Below are 20,802 nucleotides of genomic sequence, written 5' to 3' on the forward strand. Positions count from 1 at the left end.
TTAGGGCATGCCAGTGTCCATCACCTGAAGGTAGCCTATAACCCACATAGTAACTACTATGGCTCTGTGTCCCATGATGTATTTCAAAGAAAAGGATTTTACAGGTAAGCTGTTATGAAAATCTTTTTTTTTTTTTTTATTGTTCAGCTCCTGCTCAAACCGTTCAGCTCCTGCTCAAACGCCCTTGCGATCTGACACTTGTAGTGTAGTGAGCAAGTGAAATTAGCAATTTACTGAAGGCTATGATTGGTTTCCGGGGTCTTGTACACGGCTAGGCTCTCAAAGTCTCACATGTGGTAGCCCCATACTCTCAAGAAGCAGCAGAATGTATTTTGGGTTGTAATTCCACATATACCCATGCAACACGTGAGCAATAAATCATTTAAGTGACAACTTTGTGTAAAAAATAAATAAATAAATAAAAAATACATAAAAACATTTTTTGTAATTTTTCCAAAACTTGTGACAAAAATAAAATATTCCATGGGCTCAACATGCCTCTCAGCAAATTCTTTGGGGTGTCTACTTTCCAAAAAGGGTTAATTTGGTGGGAGGGTTCTTTGTTTATTTTATTTATTTCAGGTACTTATATAGCGCCGTCAATTTACGCAGTGCTTTACATTGTACATTCACATCAGTCCCTACCCTCAAGGAGCTTACAATCTAAGGTCCCTAACTCACATTCATACATGCTAGGGACAATTTAGACAGGATCCAATTAACCTACCAGCATGTCTTTAGAGTGTGGGAGGAAACTGGAGTACCCGGAGGAAACCCACAGAGGCACAGAGAGAACATGCAAACTCCAGGCAGGTAGTGTCGTGGTTGGGATTCGAACCAGCGACCCTTCTTACTGCTAGGCGAAAGTACTACCCACTGCACCACTGTGCCACCCGTTGTACTGCCCTGGCAATTTAGCACCTCAAGAAATGTAATAGGAAGTTAAAGTAAAGCTGTGTAAATTCCAGTATATATACCAAAGTTTGTAGACGCTATAACTTTTACAAATATCACAGAACAGTGTAAATTTCGGCCTATAGTACACCACTCAGCGCCACAGAACCTCTAACCACATTAATCCAGATCCTTCAGCAGATAAAAGGACATACAAAGAGCTATCTACCTGACCCTCTGAAATAAAGTTATAAAAACCAAGGGTAAGGAGAAAAAGAAAAGCAGCTGTTTAAAAAAGCAAATCAATATAAATAAACAGTATATAAGACATACATATGATAATAGATGGTCATATACTAAAACAGCGCTAGGTTGAACATAAACAGAAGTGTGGCCAACTACACACATAAAAAGTCCATAAGACTAGAGCAGTATCAGTTGTGATTCAGAGAGTGTTCGAGTAGATCCTAGAGCATGTCACAGCGTGCACCTTCCACCGAACATTCCAACTCCACCATATGTGAACAAACTCCCCTTCGGGGGTCAAACTCATCAGAACTTTAAAAATCAAAGCATCCAATTTTAAGAGATATTCTGGACCACCTCAATACAGCACTTCTCTGGGCAATAGGGAGATGCAGGGGCTCCAAACCATTCAAAAAACGAGATAAGGCATATATAGCGTAATTCCGTTTTATTAATGATAAACACCATAAACACCTCCCCAATGCTAACAACGTACCAGATTGTAATAAAAACAGAGCAGATTAAATTAATATGCACCGCACTGTGGCCGTTTGGAACCGGTCTCCGCAATAGACAGAGCGGTGATAACTTCCTTGTTCCGGGTCCGACCTCGATGGAGCGCAAACGTCACTTCCTGCGTCGTGTAAGCCACGCTCTGACGCGTTTCGTCATATCCTGACTTCGACAGAGGGCGTGGCTACACGACTAAACGTACGGGCTTAAATTCTCGCGTCTCTTACCTCCGCATCCAATCACAGCCTCAGGGGGTTGACAGGTGCACGTCAACCTCACCAAGGAAACAGCGAAAGTATTCAACAGGAGGGGGAGAGGGACAAAAAGCCTCATATTGCACTTCATACCATACGATTACCATAACAACAGTAAACAATAAAGAGTCTTATAACGGCTGCAGACCCGCATTCAAAACAAACTATCTTTAACATACTCATGTCTGCAGATTCTATTTTAACCCATTACAGGCGATAATATGCCAGCATGATATTATATAATAAAACATACATGCTCTATTTATCATATTACGATCATTACATGTAAGAGATGAGCTAAACATTGTAGTCTAAAAACAGCTTATTACAAGTAGTCATAAAACCTCTACAGTAAAAAAGATAAAAAAGATAAAATTACTCAGAGAAAGTGCCACTCACAGAGAGTCAAAGTTATGTATATAAAACTATATAAAATAGCATATATAAGAGAATTAGTATATCAAAAACTCAAATAAATATGAAAAAACAAATATTAGAATTAATGTCTAGAAAGAAGTAATAAATCCACAAGCCCCTGACATGGCCCTAATCACAGACCCATTCTTACTCAATAGTCACTTATAAAACAATTAATGTCCAAATCGACATTTAACCCCTTTGGCGCTAAAGTGTCTGCCAAGAATATCCACTGGGTCTCCCTCTTGGATAGATCTCTAACCAGATTGGAGCCCCTCCACTTGGGCTTAAGGTGGTCTATGCCCCAAAATTTTAAACCTGAGGGGTCCCGATTATGTTTCAATTTAAAATGGAGCGAGACATTATGGTCTTTAAAACCCAATTTTATATTCGCTATATGTTCTGCAATTCTAATTTTTAGCAGTCTCTTTGTTCGTCCTATATACATAAGACCACATGGACATTGCAGAGCATATACCACATGGGAGGTGTTACACGTGATGAATTCCTTGATATCAAATTCTCTATTGTTAGAGGTCGATATAAACCTATCTAGGGCCCTCAATGGCCTGTTCACTTCTTTGCAGGCTTTACATTTCCTGCAACTGAAGAACCCATCTCTCTCCCAAAAAGTAGGGGGCCTCGCAGGAGGGTCCAGTATTTTTTTCACTATTTTATCAGAGAAGCTTAATGCCTTTCTATAAATAAAACCTGGTTTGGGAGGTAACACTGAATGTAGTATTTTGTCCATCAATAGGACATGCCAATGGGTAGCAAAGATATTTTCCACCTCTCTATATTGAGAGTGGAAGCCTGAAATGAAGCTCCGCTCCTGGGCATCATTGTTTCGAGAGGGCCGAGATTCCTCCAAAAACGACTCTCTCGGTACCAGAGCCACCTCTTGAATCGTAGCATCCAGGGTCTTTTCTAGATACCCTTTTTCAATAAATCTCTTCTTAATAATCTGAGCCTGTAACAGAAAGTCAGTCTCATTTGAGCAATTTCTTCTTACTCTAGCTATCTGGCCCTTGGGAATGTTCTTGAGCCACATAGGGTTCCACTGTTAGTGGGCAAGTAACTATTAGAATCGGTGGGCTTGAAGTATACCTTAGTCCCCAAACTGTTTCCTTGTCTGAAAATAGTGATATCCAAAAAATGAATATCACTCTGGCTATATTCACTAGTCAGTTTGATACTTTTCGTATTCAAATTAAGTTCACTAAGAAATCCCTGTAGAGAGTCCATGGATCCCTCCCAGATAAAAAACAGGTCATCTATGTATCTTCTATATACTAGGAGCTGCGGACGAGCAACTGAAAAGACGATCTTGTCCTCCCACTCTCCCATAAACAGGTTTGCTATACTGGGGGCAAATTTTGCCCCCATAGCAACACCTCTACATTGGGAATAAAACTGGCTATTGTACCAAAAGAAATTATGGCTCAGACAAAAATCTAGGGCGTTTCGTATAAACATTTTTTGGTTGTGCGGAAGATCATCTCTCTGGCAAATCGCCCAATTCAGAGCCAGGAGGGCATCATCATGTTGAATAATTGAATAAAGAGATGCCACATCCGCTGTTACCAGATAAAGTTCCTGCCTGTCTGTTAAATCAATCTGCTGCAAAATCTGTAACAGACTTTTTGTATCCCTCAGGTATGCCCTAGTCCGTTTGACACTCTCTTGCAGGAAACGGTCCAGATACTGGCCCATTCGGGATGTAATTGACCCAATCCCATTAACGATCGGCCTCCCAGGGGGATTCTGTGTGTCTTTATGAATCTTTGGAAGGGTGTAGATTGTGGGTATTCTACTGGCACTTGGTACGAGATATCTCTTCTCTCGATTTGACAGCACGCCCATTGAGTATCCCATGTCAACCAGACACTTCAAATCCTTGGTATATTGTACAGTGGGATCTTTCTCTAATCTCACATAGGTGCTTTCATCACTCAACATTTCCATCAATTGGTCATGGTAGAATTCTTTGTTTAAAATCACAACCCCTCCCCCCTTGTCCGCGGGTCTAATAACTACATGCTTCCTTTCTTCCAACATAGTTATACCATCTAAAATGTGGTGCGGGTTAACATTCTTTTTGGGGACTAAATGCTCCAAATCCCGTATAACTAGCCCCTTGAACACCTCAATTTGCTGATTTGCTCCATTAACAGGGTTAAACAGTGACTTGTTCCTCAGTCCACTATCTATAGGAGCCGAGGCCATCGCACTAACAGGTTGGGAATTTTTATTTAGGAAATACTTTTTCATATTGACCTTTCTAATGTATTTGTGTATGTCAATAAAAACATCAAATTTATTGATCGGCCTTTTCAGGCCACACTTCAAGCCCAGATGAAGAATATTGGTTTCCTTATGAGTCAAGGTAACATTACTCAGATTAAAGATACCCCCTACTCCTGTTCTCTCCTTTTTTTGGACCCTTTTACGCAAACAATCAATATAGGCTTATTGGGATATTATTTTTTTTTTTTTTTACCAAAGATATGTAGCTGAATACATTTTGGTCTAAATTTATGACATTTGATTTCATTGGATATTTTTTTATAACAAAAAGTAGGAAATATTGGGTTTTTTTTCATTTATATTGCAAAAAATAAAAACCCCAGTGGCGATCAAATACCATCAAAAGAAAGCTCTATTTGTGGGTGAAAAAAAGGACACATTTTGTTTGTGTACAGTATTGCATGACTGTGCAATTGTCAGTTAAATTAGTGCAGTACTAAATAGCAAAAAATGCTCTGGTCAGGAAGGGGGTAAAATGTTCTGGAGGTCAAGTGGTTAACGCCAAATGCATGAACACACATAAATGCAGCTTTTGCCACTTTTTTTTCTGCTGCATTTCCGCCAGGAGAAAAGGCACCTAAAATCATACATTGTGAATTTGGCCTAAAGGAAACATTTAGTGCCGATTCACATAGGGGCAACACGACTTCAGCGTGACTTTGCAAGGCGACTTCAACATCATCAGAGCTAATCAGCTCTTGTGGCATACAGTACCTGCCCACGGGAATGTGTTTCCAGCGCGATTCCATAGCACTGGTTCTCGGTGACAGGGTACTGTACATCTGGCGCGCGCTGCAATAGGAAAAACACATTTTCCTATTGCAGCGAGCGCTAGAGGGAATTCCCCTCCAGGAACATACCAGGCTCTTAGGTCTGGTATGGACGTTAGGGGAACCCTCTACGCCGAAAGATTGGCGTGGATGTCCCCCCAAAATCCATACCAGACCCTTATCCGAGCACGCAGCCTGGCCGGTCAGGAAAAGGGGTGGGGACGAGCGAACGCCCCCCCCCCCCTACCGTACCAGCCCGCATGCCCTCAACATGGAGGGTGGGTGCTTTGGGGAAGGGGGGCGCCCTACGCCCCCCCCACCCCAAAGCACCTTGTCCCCATGTTGATGAGGACAAGGGCTTCTAACCTACAACCCTGGCTGTTGGTTGTTGGGGTCTGCGGGGGGCTTATCGGAATCTGGGAGCCCCCTTTAATAAGGGGGCCCCCCGGATCCCCGCCCCCCACCCTATGTGAATGAGTATTGGGTACATCGTACCCCTATCCATTCACCTGGTGGAAAAAAAAGTGTCAATAAAAAAACACACTACATTGGTTTTTAAAGTAATTTTATTAGGCAGCTCCGGGGGTCTTCTTCCGACTTTGGGGGTCTCTTCTGACTTCTCCGACCTGTTCTTCTCCCGCTCTCCGACCTCTTCTCCCGGTGTCCGGTTCTTCTGCCGGGCTCCTCCGCTATCTTCTGTTCTTTTGCTGCTCTCTTGCTAGCGGTGGCCCGGTCTTCTCTGACGTCTTCTTCGATCTCTTCTTCCGATGTTTTGACACGACGCTCTCTCCGGCTGTAATGCCGTGTGCGCAGTGTGCAACGACTTATATAGGCATGGGGCGTGGTCACCGGGTGATGTCACCCGGTGACCCTGCCCCTTATGACGTCACAGTCCCGGGGCATAATGGGACTGTAACGTCATGAGGGGCGGGGTCACCGGGTGACATCACATGGTGACCACGCCCCATGCCTATATAAGTCGTTGCGCACATGGCATTACAGCCGGAGAGAGCGTCATGTCAGCATCGGAAGAACAGAAGAGGGAAGAAGATGACGGAGAAGAAAGATGTACCCCATACTCATTCACATAGGGTGGGGGGCCGGGATCCGGGGGCCCCCTTATTAAAGGGGGCTCCCAGATTCCGATAAGCCCCCCACCCACAGACCCCAACAACCAACGGCCAGAGTTGTCGGGAAGAGGCCCTTGTCCTCATCAACATGGAGACAAAGTGCTTTGGTGTGGGGGGGCCGCAGGGCCCCCCCCCCTGTTGAGGGCATGAGGCCTGGTACGGTTCAGGAGGAGGGGGGACGCTCGCTCGTCCCCACCCCCTTTCCTGACCGGCTGGGCTGCGTGCTCGGATAAGGGTCTGGTATGGATTTTGGGGGGACCCCCACGCAGTTTTTTCGTCATAGGGGGTTCCCCTTAAAATCCATACCAGACCTAAGAGCCTGGTATGCTCCTGGAGGGGAAGCCCATGCCGGTTTTTAATTTAATTTAAAATTTGGCGTGGAGTTCCCCCTCATGATCTTTTCTTTTTCCTGTAAAGTCGCTTCACTATAGATGAGGATCCGACTTGGAGGCGACTTCCATTGAATTCTATGCGTACAGGTCGTCTAGAAGTCGCCTTGAAGTAGTACAGGAACCTTTTCTGAAGTTGGAGCGACTTCAGTAGTGTACACTAAGACGGCTCTCATTGACTATAATGCAATTCCCAATGTCAAGCGACTTGAGGGCTGACAAGTCGGATCCCAAGTCGTTTTAGTATGAACCGACCCTTAGGTGTATGTTTGTTTGTTAAAGTAGATCTATCACCAGAAGAAAAAAAAACTTGTTAAATCCCTCAGGAGTTTCTGTGCACATAGCACGTGTCCCCATCTAAATCCAAGCAGTAGAAGTTAAATTTTTTTTTTTTTTTTTTCGCACTGAGTACTACCCCCAATACATTCTGCAGCACCTGTCCTCTTCTCTGTCCTGTTCAGTAGGCATAGATGAAAAAGCATCAAAACTGGAGCAGTGAGAATTTTGGAGCAGCTGTACATGGCAATCGGCTTCTGTCTTTCTTTTTCAAAGTTTAACTGAACAAGCTGAAGACAGAAGTTGATAGACTTGATATGCACAGCTGTTCTAGGTTCTGTATGCTCCAGTTTTAATAAATTACCCCCATAGATCTGCAGCCTGCTATTCAGGGGAACAGAAAGAGTAGAAACTGTCAGATTGTGTTGTGAAAGATGGCAGCTGTAGAAGAGTGTTTTCATTCACAAAAACACGAGCTGACAAAAGCACACGATAGTCTGAGACATCCTAGTGTAGTACCTGGCTTGTGCTGTTAGCTTGTGTACTTATGCATAGAAGCACTCTTCTCCAGCTGACAGTTTCCACTGTCCATTTCCCCTGAAAAGCAGGCTTCAATTCCAGACTCCGTACATAAACAGAGATTAGGAGAAAGCACTGGAACTTTCTGGCAGCTCAAGGGGAAGGCCTGGAAGGGGTGTGCTAAACGGGTGGGTGGGACTAGTTATCCGCCAACACAACTTCGCAGCCCTGCAAGGATTGACAAGTGGACAAGTGCTGTGTGCACAGGATCCCCTGGTATGTTTAACCAGCTTCATTTTCTTCTGGTGATCACTCCTCAGCCCCCCCCCCCCTTTTTTTTTTTTTTTTAAATAGTTCAATTTATTGCTCCTTATCACATTGTGGCTATTTTACTGTGTATGAACATCTCAGGGGAAAGCATGTTTTTAATATTGGTACTTCTCTTGTCCATAGCAGAAGAGAATGTTATACCGTTTGTGGTGAAAGGCCATGATGTGCAGAGAAGTGAGAAGAAGAGAAGTGTTCTAGCAAGAAGGTAAGAAAAAAAAAAAAAAAAAAAAAAAAACCACATTTAATGAACATAGGTGGGGGTCTGTTGTGACGTGTGCGCAGGGGCAAAACCAGTCCGCTTCTAGCTTTCTTTTTCAAAGCTCAACTGATGATGACGACGACGACAGTTTGTTTTAGGTAAGATTGTGTCACAGTAGTACAGTTAGTTCTGCACGCCTGTGACCTGTTTTCAACAGACAGCGGGCTGAAGTCACAGAGCCGGTCCACGCTATGGAAAGATCTCGACCCTATGGTCGTGATCCACTCAGAAGCCTGGTTCGGCACCTGGCTCAGCCTCCTTTGCAATCCACCGAGAGCCTGAGCCAGTCCCTCCCGCCCCTCCACAGCCCAGTCCTCCACTGAGCGCTAGAAAGGAGAGCAGGAAGCTGCTGACTAACAGTCATGGCTCTCTGCTCGGGGTGGGGGGGGGGGACTGAGCGATCAGCGGTGTTTGCTCCGTTCTCACTACAGAGCTGGTTGGGGAAAGCCATACTTATCTTTAAATACGTCCTTACAATTTACCACCAAAGTCTAATCGTAAATACCTTATCTCATTACTTGCGAGCACATAACATTCCTCGGCTGTCTTCCCCCGATGTAAGGAATACGGAGGGAGGGGCTGAGATAGCCCTCTGACATCAGCCAGCAGAGGAGTGTCCTGTGACCGCTGTGAGAGAAGGTATTTACGATTAAAGTTTTAAAAGAACAGACACCTTAGATCTTTATAAAACAGAAGGAATGCAAGTTACTTTTAGAAGGTATTTTAGGAGACAGAGCAGGGAGCAGACAGCATGATGACGGAAGCATGTAAACCGACCACCTATCTATCTATAGATACAGTATCTCACAAAAGTGAGCACACCCCTTGCATTTTTGTAAATATTTTGTTATATCTTTTCATGTGACAACACTGAAGAAATGACAATTTGCTACAATGTAAAGTAGTGCGTGTACAGCTTGTATAACAGTGTAAATTTGCTGTCCCCTCAAAATAACTCAACACACAGCCATTAATGTTTAAACCGCTGGCAACAAAAGTGAGTACACCGCTAAGTGAAAATGTCTAAATGGGGCCCAAAGTGTCAATATTTTGTGTGGCCACCATTATTTTCCAGCACTGCCTTAACCCTCTTGGGCATGGAGTTCACCAGAGCTTCACAGGTTGCTACTGGAGTCCTCTTCCACTCCTCCATGACGACATCAAAGAGCTGGTTGATGTTGAAGACCTTGCACTCCTCCACCTTCCGTTTGAGGATGCCCCACTGATGCTCAATAGGATTTAGGTCTGGAGACATGTTTGGCCAGTTCATCACCTTTACCCTCAGCTTCTTTAGCAAGGCAGTGGTTGTAGGTGTGTTTGGGGTCATTATCACGTTGGAATATTGCCCTGCGGCCCAGTCTTCGAAGGGAGGGGATCATGCTCTGCTTCAGTATGTCACAGTACATGTTAGCATTCGTGGTTCCCTCAATGAACACTCATGCAGCCCCAGACCATGACACTCCCACCACCATGCTTGACTGTAGGCAAGACACACTTGTCTTTGTACTCCTCACCTGGTTGCCACCACACCCGCTTGACACAATCTGAACCAAAGAAGTTTATCTTTGTCTCATCAGACCACAGGACATGGTTCCAGTAATCCATGTCCTTAGTCTGCTTGTCTTCAGCAAACTGTTTGCAGGCTTTCTTGTGCATCATATTTAGAAGAGACTTTCTTCTGGGACGGCAGCCATGCAGACCAATTTGATGCAGTGTGCGACATATGGTCTGAGCACTGACAGGCTGACCCCCACCCCTTCACCCTCTGCAGCAATGCTGGCAGCACTCATACGTCTATTTCCCAAGGACAACCTCTGGATATGACGCTGAGCACATGCACTCAACTTCTTTGGTCGACCACGGCGAGGCCTGTTCTGAGTGGAACCTGTCCTGTTAAACAGCTGTATGGTCTTGGCAACCATGCTGCAGCTCAGTTTCAGGGTTCTGACTACCTTCTTATAGCCTAGGCCATCTTTATGTAGAGCAACAATTCTTTTTTTTTTTCAGATCCTCAGAGAGTTCTTTGCCATGAGGTGTCATGTTGAACTTCCAGTGACCAGTGTAAGAGAGATGACACCAAATTTAACACACCCGCTCCCCATTCACAACTGAGACCTTGTCCAAGTCACATGACACCTGGGAGGGAAAATGGGCCCAATTTGCCAATTTGGACATTTTCACTTAGGGGTGTACTTTTATTGGCAGTGGTTTAGACATTATTGGCTGTGTTGAGTTATTTTGGGGGGACAGCAAATGTACACTGTTATACAAGCTGTACACTCACTGCTTTACATTGTAGCAATGTGTAATTTCTTCAGTGTAGTCACATTAAAAGATATATAATAAAATATTAACAAAAATGTGAGGGGTGTACTCACTTTTGTGAGATACTGTATATATCAGTGGCTATAAAAAGTCTACACACCCCTGTTAAAATGTCAGATTTCTGTGATGTAAAAATAAATTTCAGAACTTTTTCCACCTTATTAATGTGACCTATAAACTGTACAACTCAATTGAAAAACAAACTAAAATAATGTGGTTGCGTAAGTGTGCACACCCTCTTATGACTGCGGATGTAGCTGTGTTCAGAATTAAGCGATCACATTGAAACTCATGGTAAATGGAAGTCAGTACACACCTGCCATCATTTTAAAGTGCCTCTAAATAACCCCAAATAGGGTTCAGCTGTTCTAGTAGGTCTTTCCTGACATTTTCTTAGTCTCAAACTACAGCAAACGCCATGGTCTGCAGAGAGCTTCCAAAACATCAGAGGGATCTCATTGTTAAAAGGTATCAGTCAGGAGAAGGGTACAAATAGAATTTCCAAGGCATTCGCTATACCATGGAACACAGTGAAGAAAATGGCACAGCAGTGACATTGCCAAGAACTGGACGTCCCTCCAAAACTGCTGAAAAGACAAGAAGAAAACTGGTCAGGTAGGCTGCCAAGAGGCCTACAGCAACATTAAGGGAACTGCAGGAATATCTGGCAAGTTCTGGCTGTGTGGTACATGTGACAACAATCTCCCATATTCTTCATATGTCTGGGCTATGGGGTAGAGTGGCAAGAAGGAAGCTTTTCTTACGAAGAAAAACATTCAAGCCCGGCTAAATTTTGCAAAAACACTTTTGAAGTCTCCCAAAAGCATGTGGGAAAATGTGTTCTGGTCTGATGAAACCAAGGTTGAACTTTTTGGCCATAATTCCAGAAGATATGTTTGGTGCAAAAACACTGCATATCACCAAAAGAACACCATACCCACCGTGAATCATGGTGGTGACAGAGTCATGCTTTGGGGGATTTTTTTCTTCAGCTGGAACAGGGGCCTTAGTCAAGGTAGAGGGAATTTATGAACCATTCCAAATACTAGTCAATATTGGCACAAAACCTTCAGGCTTCTGCTAGAAAGCTGAACATGAACTTCATCTTTCAGCATGACAACGACCCAAAGCATACATCCAAATCAACAAAGGAATGGCTTCACCAGAAGATTAACGTTTTGGAATGGCCCAGACCTGAATCTGATTGATTGAAAATCTGTGGGGTGATCGAAAGAGGGCTGTGCACAGGAGATGCCCTCGCAATTTGACAGATTTGGAGGGTATGAGTCTATCAGAATGGCACATCTTGACTTGGCAATATTTGCCAAGTAGTACAGAAGCATTATAATGACAATGGCAGTGTCCAACCCCAGAACTTCGCTAGGGACTGGCAAGGCCTCTACCTGCTGGAGGGGGTGGACATGTGCCAACATAATGATTAACCTAGCTAACCCAAACATTTAAACTTGGTGACCATAAATTTGCGTAGAGCCAACTGAACACTGGGTAAGTCCTACTCTGAGGTAACTTGACTTAAGGAGCAAGAGGTAGTTTGGCATCAGACTGGGAGTCAAAAGCCTGGAATAACTGTCGTTCTAGGGTCTTGGCCAAGTAGCAAGCATTGAAGCCATTCTGTAAGACGCTGTCACTTCCATGTGTTGCGAATCTGCAACAGACTTTAATTGGCTGTCCTTTCTACTATATCTGTTCACTGGCCTGGAGACAGTACTGCCACTCATGTCACAGGTGGGCAATATCAGAAAACAAAGTCAAGTCATTAGATGGGGCCCTAACAAAAGCCTAGGAGACGCGTGACTCATCTGCTGTTAGGCAAAAAAGAAATTACTTGCCTCTCATCTGTGGTCAAGTCATGAGTTCCTGCACTTTGTTCCCGCTAGCAGGTAGTCACTGAACGTAGAAGAAATGGCAAGAACAGAGCAAATAAGAGCCTGGTGAAGTAGCGCTCACTGCGTCACTGTTCATTGGCTACTGAAGTTGAAGAGGAATCTTTTTGGTATGATGATCTGGAACAAGACCGTCTCCGGTGTTGGGACCTAGGTGGCTGATGAGGTGCTGGGAGTTGATCGTCTAGAACTCCAAGCCATCTCTAAGGCAAGATGGTCACCGCATTGTAGGAACTGCGATAGATCAGTTGAGAGGGAGAATTCAGATGAAAAGTCGTGTTACCCTATGGATTAGGAGCGGTCCATGTCACATAGGTGAAAAGTAGTGTTACCCTTTTGTAGGAGAGGTCCATGTCACACATAAGCGACATGGACCATTAGGTGCCCTCGTTAGTGTTTGGCGGCAGAAATATGAACGGCAGTATCTGAACCCGTGCACCGTCAGTCGACATGACCTTTGCTAACCAAAAAACAAACTAGCAGGCGTGCTGATTAAGAGATGAAATCCTCTGGCTGGCTGGTAGTAGTAGTTCTACAGGACAAGTATATCAAAAGCCAACAGGGTGATGCAGCTCTCTACTATTCCACTGGGTGGCAGGAACCTTTTTAAACAAAAACAAAAAGAGAGAGTACACGTCAGCCCTAGTGTTATATGGCTTTTATTGTAAAATAATTTAAAAAAAAAAAACACTCCAACTATTGCACTCACATATTTCAGCTGTTCAGATAGACACAAAGATGTTCTGTAGCCACTCTCCTGAATCACCACTGTAAAGTCCCGACACGGAAGGAAGACCATGCGCTCTGGTTGGCTGCACGGATCCTGACAGCAAATCCGAAGCCGTAGCCCATACCCGGCGTTCAGTGTCTAGTGCGTATGCGCCCGCTCCAGCCACCGATACGCTCCGTCACACAAGAACCCACACAAGAGGGAGACAGGGGAGGAGATGTGACCTTAAACTGTTGCCATGATGGCGCGCTTCAAAGGCGTGGCCTCCTTTTGGCAAGTCATGCCCAATCAGGGTACCTGACCACTTAGTGGTTGTAAACTTCAGACATGAAATATTAAGAAAGCACATCCATCTATAGTGTCTACTTCTCAATTAAGATTGCTAAGTGTCATTTCTGTCTGCTGGTTCATTCCTCTGCTGTTGGCATGAGCTTTCCTCACTGAGCTCTGCAGAGTGTAATTTCCGCTCCCCCCCCCTTTGTGAAATAAAAAAAAAAAACACAATTGCTCTAAATTTTTAAAAAGGTGAATAAAAACATAAACAGCAGTTATACAAGATTACAGTTATCAAGGTAAAGGAGTCATCCCAACAATCAAAACATGTCAGTACATTTCCCAAAAACCAAAAGGAACTCCTAGTTAGCCATCACTATCCCATACGGGAATTAAGAGTAAAATCGTCCCTTAGGGACAAGGTCGCGTAACTATCCACCCATGGCTACCATATTTTTTTTTCATATTTCTGGGGACAGTTCATACTGATATACGTCAATTTGTACATTGGTAAAACCCCATTGACGATTGATTCCCAGGAGGATAGCGAAGGAATGGAGGGGGATGCGCACTTAAAGAGCATTTCCTTTTTTACATAATACAGTAAATAGGAAATCAACAGCTTAGTATATCTAGGTCTTTGCTCATAATCGTGAATACCCAGCCGTGCTAATTCGGGTGTACAGGGGAGAGACGGCTGTAGATGGGAGTTGATAGAATCAAGAACCGCTGTCCAAAACTGTGCTACCCGTGGGCATGTCCGACACACATGAACATAAGTACCCTCATCTGTATGACATCTAGTACAGGCAGAGGAACTCTGTGGATAGCTTCTGTGCCGTGAAGTACACTCCTATCTAGTGCCGGAATATCTGCATACTATTGCTGCCAAAGTCTATCCATAGCCTTAGGTGACTGCACACTGAGAATGTCACTCTGGTAGGAAGTGGAAGGGATGGGTAGGCCTTTGACTCTCTGTACACCAGATTACCTAATTCTGTAAGTAATCCCAGTAATGCCGCCTCCAGACAGACCGCTGCATTCATTCTAGAACCCACAAACCATCAGCAGACGGTAACGAGTACAGCTGACCAGAAGTAAACTTGATGATAATCAGGAAGGGCCAATCCACCAAAACTAACCGGTGGACCTCGCCTGTCGTGGAGCAGCCGTGCCCATAAGAAGGAACTCTCACAACTCCACCTCCCTAAAGAAGGATTTTTTTTTTTTTTAACCATATGTACCTATTACGAAACACATAGAAATTTAGGGAGGAAAATAATTTTTAGTATATTAATGCGACCCAAGACATTTAGGGATAAGTTACTCCAGGAGGTACATCTGTCTTTCAGTTGTAATCGTACTATAGGAATATTCAGGTTGTAGAACCTATTCAAATCCATGGGCATCTTGATACCCAGATACTTAAATTCCTCAGCCCATACTAGAGGAGTAGGCGAAGCTGAGCCCGGCAGCTAAATCCAATGGAGATTAAACTGATTTACTCCAATTGATCTTGACACCGGAGAAACCGCCCAAACTCGTCAAAGATTGCCATAGCGACCTGCAAGGAGGAGTTCGCATCTCTGAGGTAGAGCAGCGTATCATCCGCATAAAGCAAAATCTTCTCCAAAGGGACTATCTGCCAACCTCAACAAGCTGGGAGCTCCGCACAAGAATGGCCAACGGCTCCAGTGCCAGAGCAAATAGGCTCGGTGAAAGAGGGCATCCCTGCCGAGTGCCTCTGGCCAGGGGGAATAGCGCTGAGATCCAATCATTAGTGCAGACTCGGGCCCTAGGGGTTTTATACAACATTCCCAACCACTGGAGAAACCTAGGACCAAAGCCGTAACCTACGGAGTACACTCCAGAGAATTGGTCACTCAACCGAATAGAAGGCCTTTTCCGCATCTTACAAGGCCACCACCCTTGTACCAGCATTGTCATGAGAAGCCGAGAGATTGAGAAAAAGGCGACATATTTATGTCGGTGCCCTTCCCTGGCATGAAAGCAGTCTGATCTACCTGTATAAGTTGCTCAATCACCATAGTGAGGCAGAGGGCCAAAATCTTTGCCAGCAACTTAGCATCCGCATTGAGTGAGAGAGAGAGATTGTGCCTCTTACAGGCTTATCTTCAGGATCCTTACCAGGCTTGGGCACCAACACAATATGGGCTTCTGATATGGATTTAGGTAGGGTATCTAAAGGAGGAGAATTTATTGAGTAGAGATGTTAGTCTGGGCGCTAAGCGTTTTTGGTAACAGGAAAAAAATTTGATGGGGATACCATCTGGCCTGGGGGCCTTACCTGATTGGATGTGGCTAAGAGCAGTCTGAACTTCCTTCAGCATATCTTTGTCTAACCTGTCCCTATCTTTATCCTCCAGAACAGGAAAGTCAATGTGGTCTAAAAATTCATCCAGGGTAGGGATCTCGTAGGCCACTTTAGAGGAATAAATGGTCTTATAAAATTGGAGAAAACTAAGATTAATAGTCGGGTGTCATTATCAACTCTCCCTCAGCATTCCTAACCCTTCCTATGGGAGTAGCCGCAGACTGCCCCCTCGCTAACCATGCCAACAACCTCCCATTTTTGTCACCATATTCAAATACCCGTTGGGCTGTGCAAAGCAATGATTTCTGCGTCTGCTCAGTTTTAAAAATTGAGAATTCTGTAAGGCAGGGGTCTCAAACTGGCGGCCCTCCAGCTGTTGCGAAACTACAAGTCCCATGAGGCATTGCAAGGCTGACAGTTACAAGCATGACTCCCACAGGCAAAGGCATGATGGGACTTGTAGTTTTGCAACAGCTGGAGGGCCGTCAGTTTGAGACCCCTGCTGTAAGGGCATGCTGCCAGGCCCCATAAGCGGCACCACTAGGGTCCACCGTATAGGCAGCCTCCCTCTGACATAGGTCCTTTTTAAGTTGCTCCAGAGAATGCACAGAATCTTTTTTAATAGCAGCAACACGTGTGATATATTCTCCCCTTAAGCCATGCTTTAAAAGCATCCCAGACCACCAAGGGATTAGCCGAATCATTAAAAAGCCAGTAGTTGCACAGTGCCTCTGGTAGTTCTTCCTGTATCTTCGGGTCCATAATCCAAGACCTGGACAGCCTCCACATCCCTGCACCGACAGGCGCGGACAGTTGGAGAGTAATAAGAAGCGGAGCAGGATCTGAGATTCCCCTGGAGAGGTTATCCGTGGACACCACCTACCTCAGGACCTCCGATGATGCATATGCCACATCAATGCACGAGAACTTTTTGTAGGTGGCTGAGTGACATGTATATTCTTTGTCAGAAGGGTGAAAATGTTGCCATACATCCGTCAGTGCAAACTCACTCCCCCATTGAGAAAGGCCAGAAGACCCCACAGAGGGGGAGTGAAGTCTATCCAGGTCCGGGGGTGAAACCAAATTTAAAGTCACCTGCAAGCAACACATTAGAGAGCCCATATGAGGTGACCATATGCATAACAGAGGAAAGCAAGGCCACGTCATGTGCGGGGGGCAGATATATACCAACAATTATAAACAGAATACTCGTACCAAGTGCATGCATCAGTACATAGCACCCCTCAGGATCGGTTCTTACCTCCGTGAGCTGAAACTGCAGGGATCTGTGGATGACACTGTCTCCCCTAGCATAATTTGAGTAGGTCGCATGGTAGTAAGCACCGACCCAAGCTTTTTTTTTTTTAAACCAAGTATGCAAGACCCCAACAAGTGAGTCTCCCCCCATATTTGGGGGGAGAACCTTCGTAGAAAAGTGAAAACCAAGGACCATTTTACAGCAGAATTTAAGCCACGGACATTCCATGAGATTACATTAACCTTAGTCGTTTGTTAAGAGAAGCAGTATATAAGAAAAGAGGAAGGGTTTGAGTTTTGGAATTGCTAAATACTTGGGTGGGAGGCAGTCCCCATCCCAGAAACCTGCAGTAAACTTTATATATAACACCACTGTATATCGATAATGTCATCTGAGGCATGAAGAGCAAAGTTCTACAAAGAGCATGTAGTGAGACTAGAAAACAAACAAAAAAACCCATTAAAACCAACACAACCCGGAGCAGTAAAGTCATGCTCCCCCCCCCCTGCCGAATCCAGAGCCCTGGATCAAGCATAGGACCCCCCTCCCAACAGAACAGTAAATTTAGTGAGGGGCGTACACCCAGGAACAAGGGCCCAATATTATCTCCAGGACATGGTATAGTTCAATAGAAAAAGAAAAATGTAAAATGATGTCGTAAAGGAGAGTACATAAGGTGTTTCCAGAGGTCCTGCAGAGAAAGATAAGGCACAATAAACACCTGGCTGGAGCCAGGGGCACAAGCTTGAACGGGTAAACATGCAAGGATGTCAGGAACTGGTGCTGTACACAGACGCCATTAGCTGAACCATCAACTCCAAAGCAAACCAAATGGTAGAAGACAAAAGAAAATGCGTGCATAGCAAATACACACAGGCCCCACCGTTAGACATGACAGGCGGCCAGATAGAGCAATTGACAACTAACAAAAAGCTAGAACAGATGGCCCAAACAGGCAGCATGGTGGTCCTTTCCTAGTGGCATAATGGAGACAGAGTTTAAGCTGGTGTAATCCTAAAACAGAGCGGTAAAGGATACTGTAGCTGGTTCAGTAATAAACCTAGTACAAGTTTCTTGCAGCAGCTTGGAATTGCTTGCCATTTCTGAGCCATCCACCAGGGCCTCCAGGTCCTTTTCCATTCTAGATTCCCCCCAGAGGTTCTCCCCCTAGTTAGTAGATTGCATTCATATTTTTGCCACCCAAATGCATTATTTTACATTTTTCTACATTAAACCTCATTTACCATGTAGTTGCCCACCACATTAATTTGTTCAGATCTTGCAAGGTTTCCACATCCTGTGGAGAAATTATTGTCCTGCTTAGCTTAGTGTCATCTGCAAATACTGAGATTGAGCTGTTTATCCCATCCTCCCAGGTCGTCTATGAATACATTTAAATAGGATTGGTCCCAGGAGAGAACCCTGGGGGGCCCCACTTTCCACACTAGACCATTCCGAGTACTCCCCATTTATCACTACCCTCTGAACTTGCCCCTGTAGTCAGTTTTCAATCCATGTTACTCGCCCTATGGTCCATGCCGACAGACCTTAGTTTGTACAGTAAACGTTTATGGGGAACTGTATGAAATGCCTTTGCAAAATCCAGATACACCACGTCTACAGGCCTTCCTTTTATCTAGATGGCAGCTCACCTCCTCATAGAATGTTAAAAGGTTGGTTTGGCAAGAACAATTCTTCATGAATCCATGCTGATTACTGCTAATGATACCGTTTTCATTACTAAAATCATGTATATAGTCCCTTATCCCCTCCAAGAGCTTGCATACTATTGATGTTAGGCTAACTGGTCTGTATCTTGGCCCTTTTTTAAATATTGGAGCTACATTGGCTTTTCTTCAATCTGCTAGTACCATTCCAGTTAGTAGACTGTTCGTAAAAAAAAAAAAAAAATTGGAACAATGGTCTGACAATTACTTGTTACGTTTTTCAAGTCTATTTCTAATTTCTATCCTCTGTTAGCCATGAGGGTGCTGCCTGTGAGGTGTCTTGAAAATAAATATTGCAGTTTTGGTTACTGAAGCCCCCTGTTTCTCTCGTAAAGACTAAAGAAGATTAAAGAAGAATCAATACCATTTCCATCTCTCCATCCTTAGTAACCAGATTCCCTTCATCATTCTTTATGGGACCAATCTGATCCGGCCTCCCTTTTTTACTATTTATATACTTAAAGAATTTCTTTAAGAAACCTTTACTGGCAATGACTGCTTGAAGTCTGGAACCCATGGACATTACCAAAGACTGTTTCCTCCTTTCTGATGCTTTTCCAGGCTATAACTGCAGCTGTCTTCAGTTGTTCTTTGTGAGTCTTTCTGCCTTTAGTTTTGCCTTCAGCAAGTGAAATGCATGCTCAATTGGGTTGAGATCAGGTGATTGACTCAGTCATTGCAGAATATTCCACTTCTTTTCCTTTAAAAGCTCCTGGGTTGCTTTTGCAGTGTGTTTTGGATCATTGTCCATCTGTAGTGTGATGCGCTGTCCAATCAACTTGCCTGCATTTGGCTGAATCTGGGCTGACCGTATATCTCTATATCTCTATATCTCTAAACACAGCAGAATTCATCCGGCTGCTTCTGTCACATCAACTATAAACACCAATGACCCAGTGCCACTGGAAGCCATGCATACCATGCCATCACACTGCCTCTGCCATGTTTTACAGATGTAAATAAAATCAATTGTGCTCGCGCTAAAAATGTGAATTGAAAAAAATATGAATATATATAAACTGAGTATAAAATATAAACTAATTGTGCAAAAATGTTAAACCATAATTAGTATGCTAATAAAAACTTACATGTAAAAAAAAAAAAAATATATATATATATATATATATATATATATATATATATATATATATATATATATATATATATATATATATATATATATATATATATGTGTGCAATCCTTATATATAAAATTCACAAAGTGCATCCACATAAAAGTGCAATCCTTATATAAAATGCTGAAAGTGCATCATGCATGAATATAGACCTAATTAATAAGTGCAAATCCTGTGACAATCAAGTGTCCAAACAAAATACGATCAGTAGATTCAAACTGAAACAAAGAAGTGCAAGAAAACGGTGTCCATGAATGAAGTGTTCATCAAGCTTCTCCTGAAAAGTGTCCAAATCACAACAAGCTGGATGTGCTCTCCCGTGATCCCCCACTTGTGCTTGCGCTCACCTCTATTCGTGTGACACGGTAGTTAAACCGTGTCAAAACACGCATTGGGGTTACTCCTGGGCTCACTCAGGATGCAATGATGTATGTCCAATCCTTACAGGTAAGACATCATTCATAAAAGAGAAAAAGAAAGCTCCATGGTGTAATATAGTAAGGGATTTATTTAAAGTAAAAGAAGTTCCTCCAGGAGGGTACTCACAGTATGCAGGTGCTACAGTGCACCAAACTATACAGGTGTATTTCGTTTAGCAGCGGCTCGTATGGCGTGCGGTGTGGTGTATATTCCTCTCCTTCCCTGCTGACAGCTCCGTCCTACCCCTCCCCGACGTGTATTCGGCACAGGGATCACGTGCCTTCCTCTGGGGGGTACCCCTCCCCGACGTGTATTCGGCACAGGGATCACGTGCCTTCCTCTGGGGGGTATCCCCCAGAGGAAGGCACGTGATCCCTGTGCCGAATACAC

The 20,802-nt window shown here is 44.0% G+C and overlaps 1 protein-coding gene across 2 annotated transcripts in view; it reads left to right on the forward strand.

Annotated features, from left to right (window-relative positions):
- ELK4 (ETS transcription factor ELK4) overlaps positions 1–20,802 on the forward strand; it is a 119,024-nt gene that overhangs the window by 41,033 nt on the left and 57,189 nt on the right. Inside the window, exon 2 of one of the 2 annotated variants that reach the window (XM_073615795.1) lies at positions 8,169–8,250. The gene's annotated coding sequence lies outside the window, so the exon portion shown is untranslated. The remainder of the gene's footprint in view (positions 1–8,168; positions 8,251–20,802) is intronic. The other variant, XM_073615796.1, reaches the window with a different exon arrangement.

This window comes from Aquarana catesbeiana, linkage group LG02, assembly GCF_042186555.1.
Source record: "Aquarana catesbeiana isolate 2022-GZ linkage group LG02, ASM4218655v1, whole genome shotgun sequence".
NCBI classification, from domain to species: Eukaryota; Metazoa; Chordata; class Amphibia; order Anura; family Ranidae; genus Aquarana; species Aquarana catesbeiana.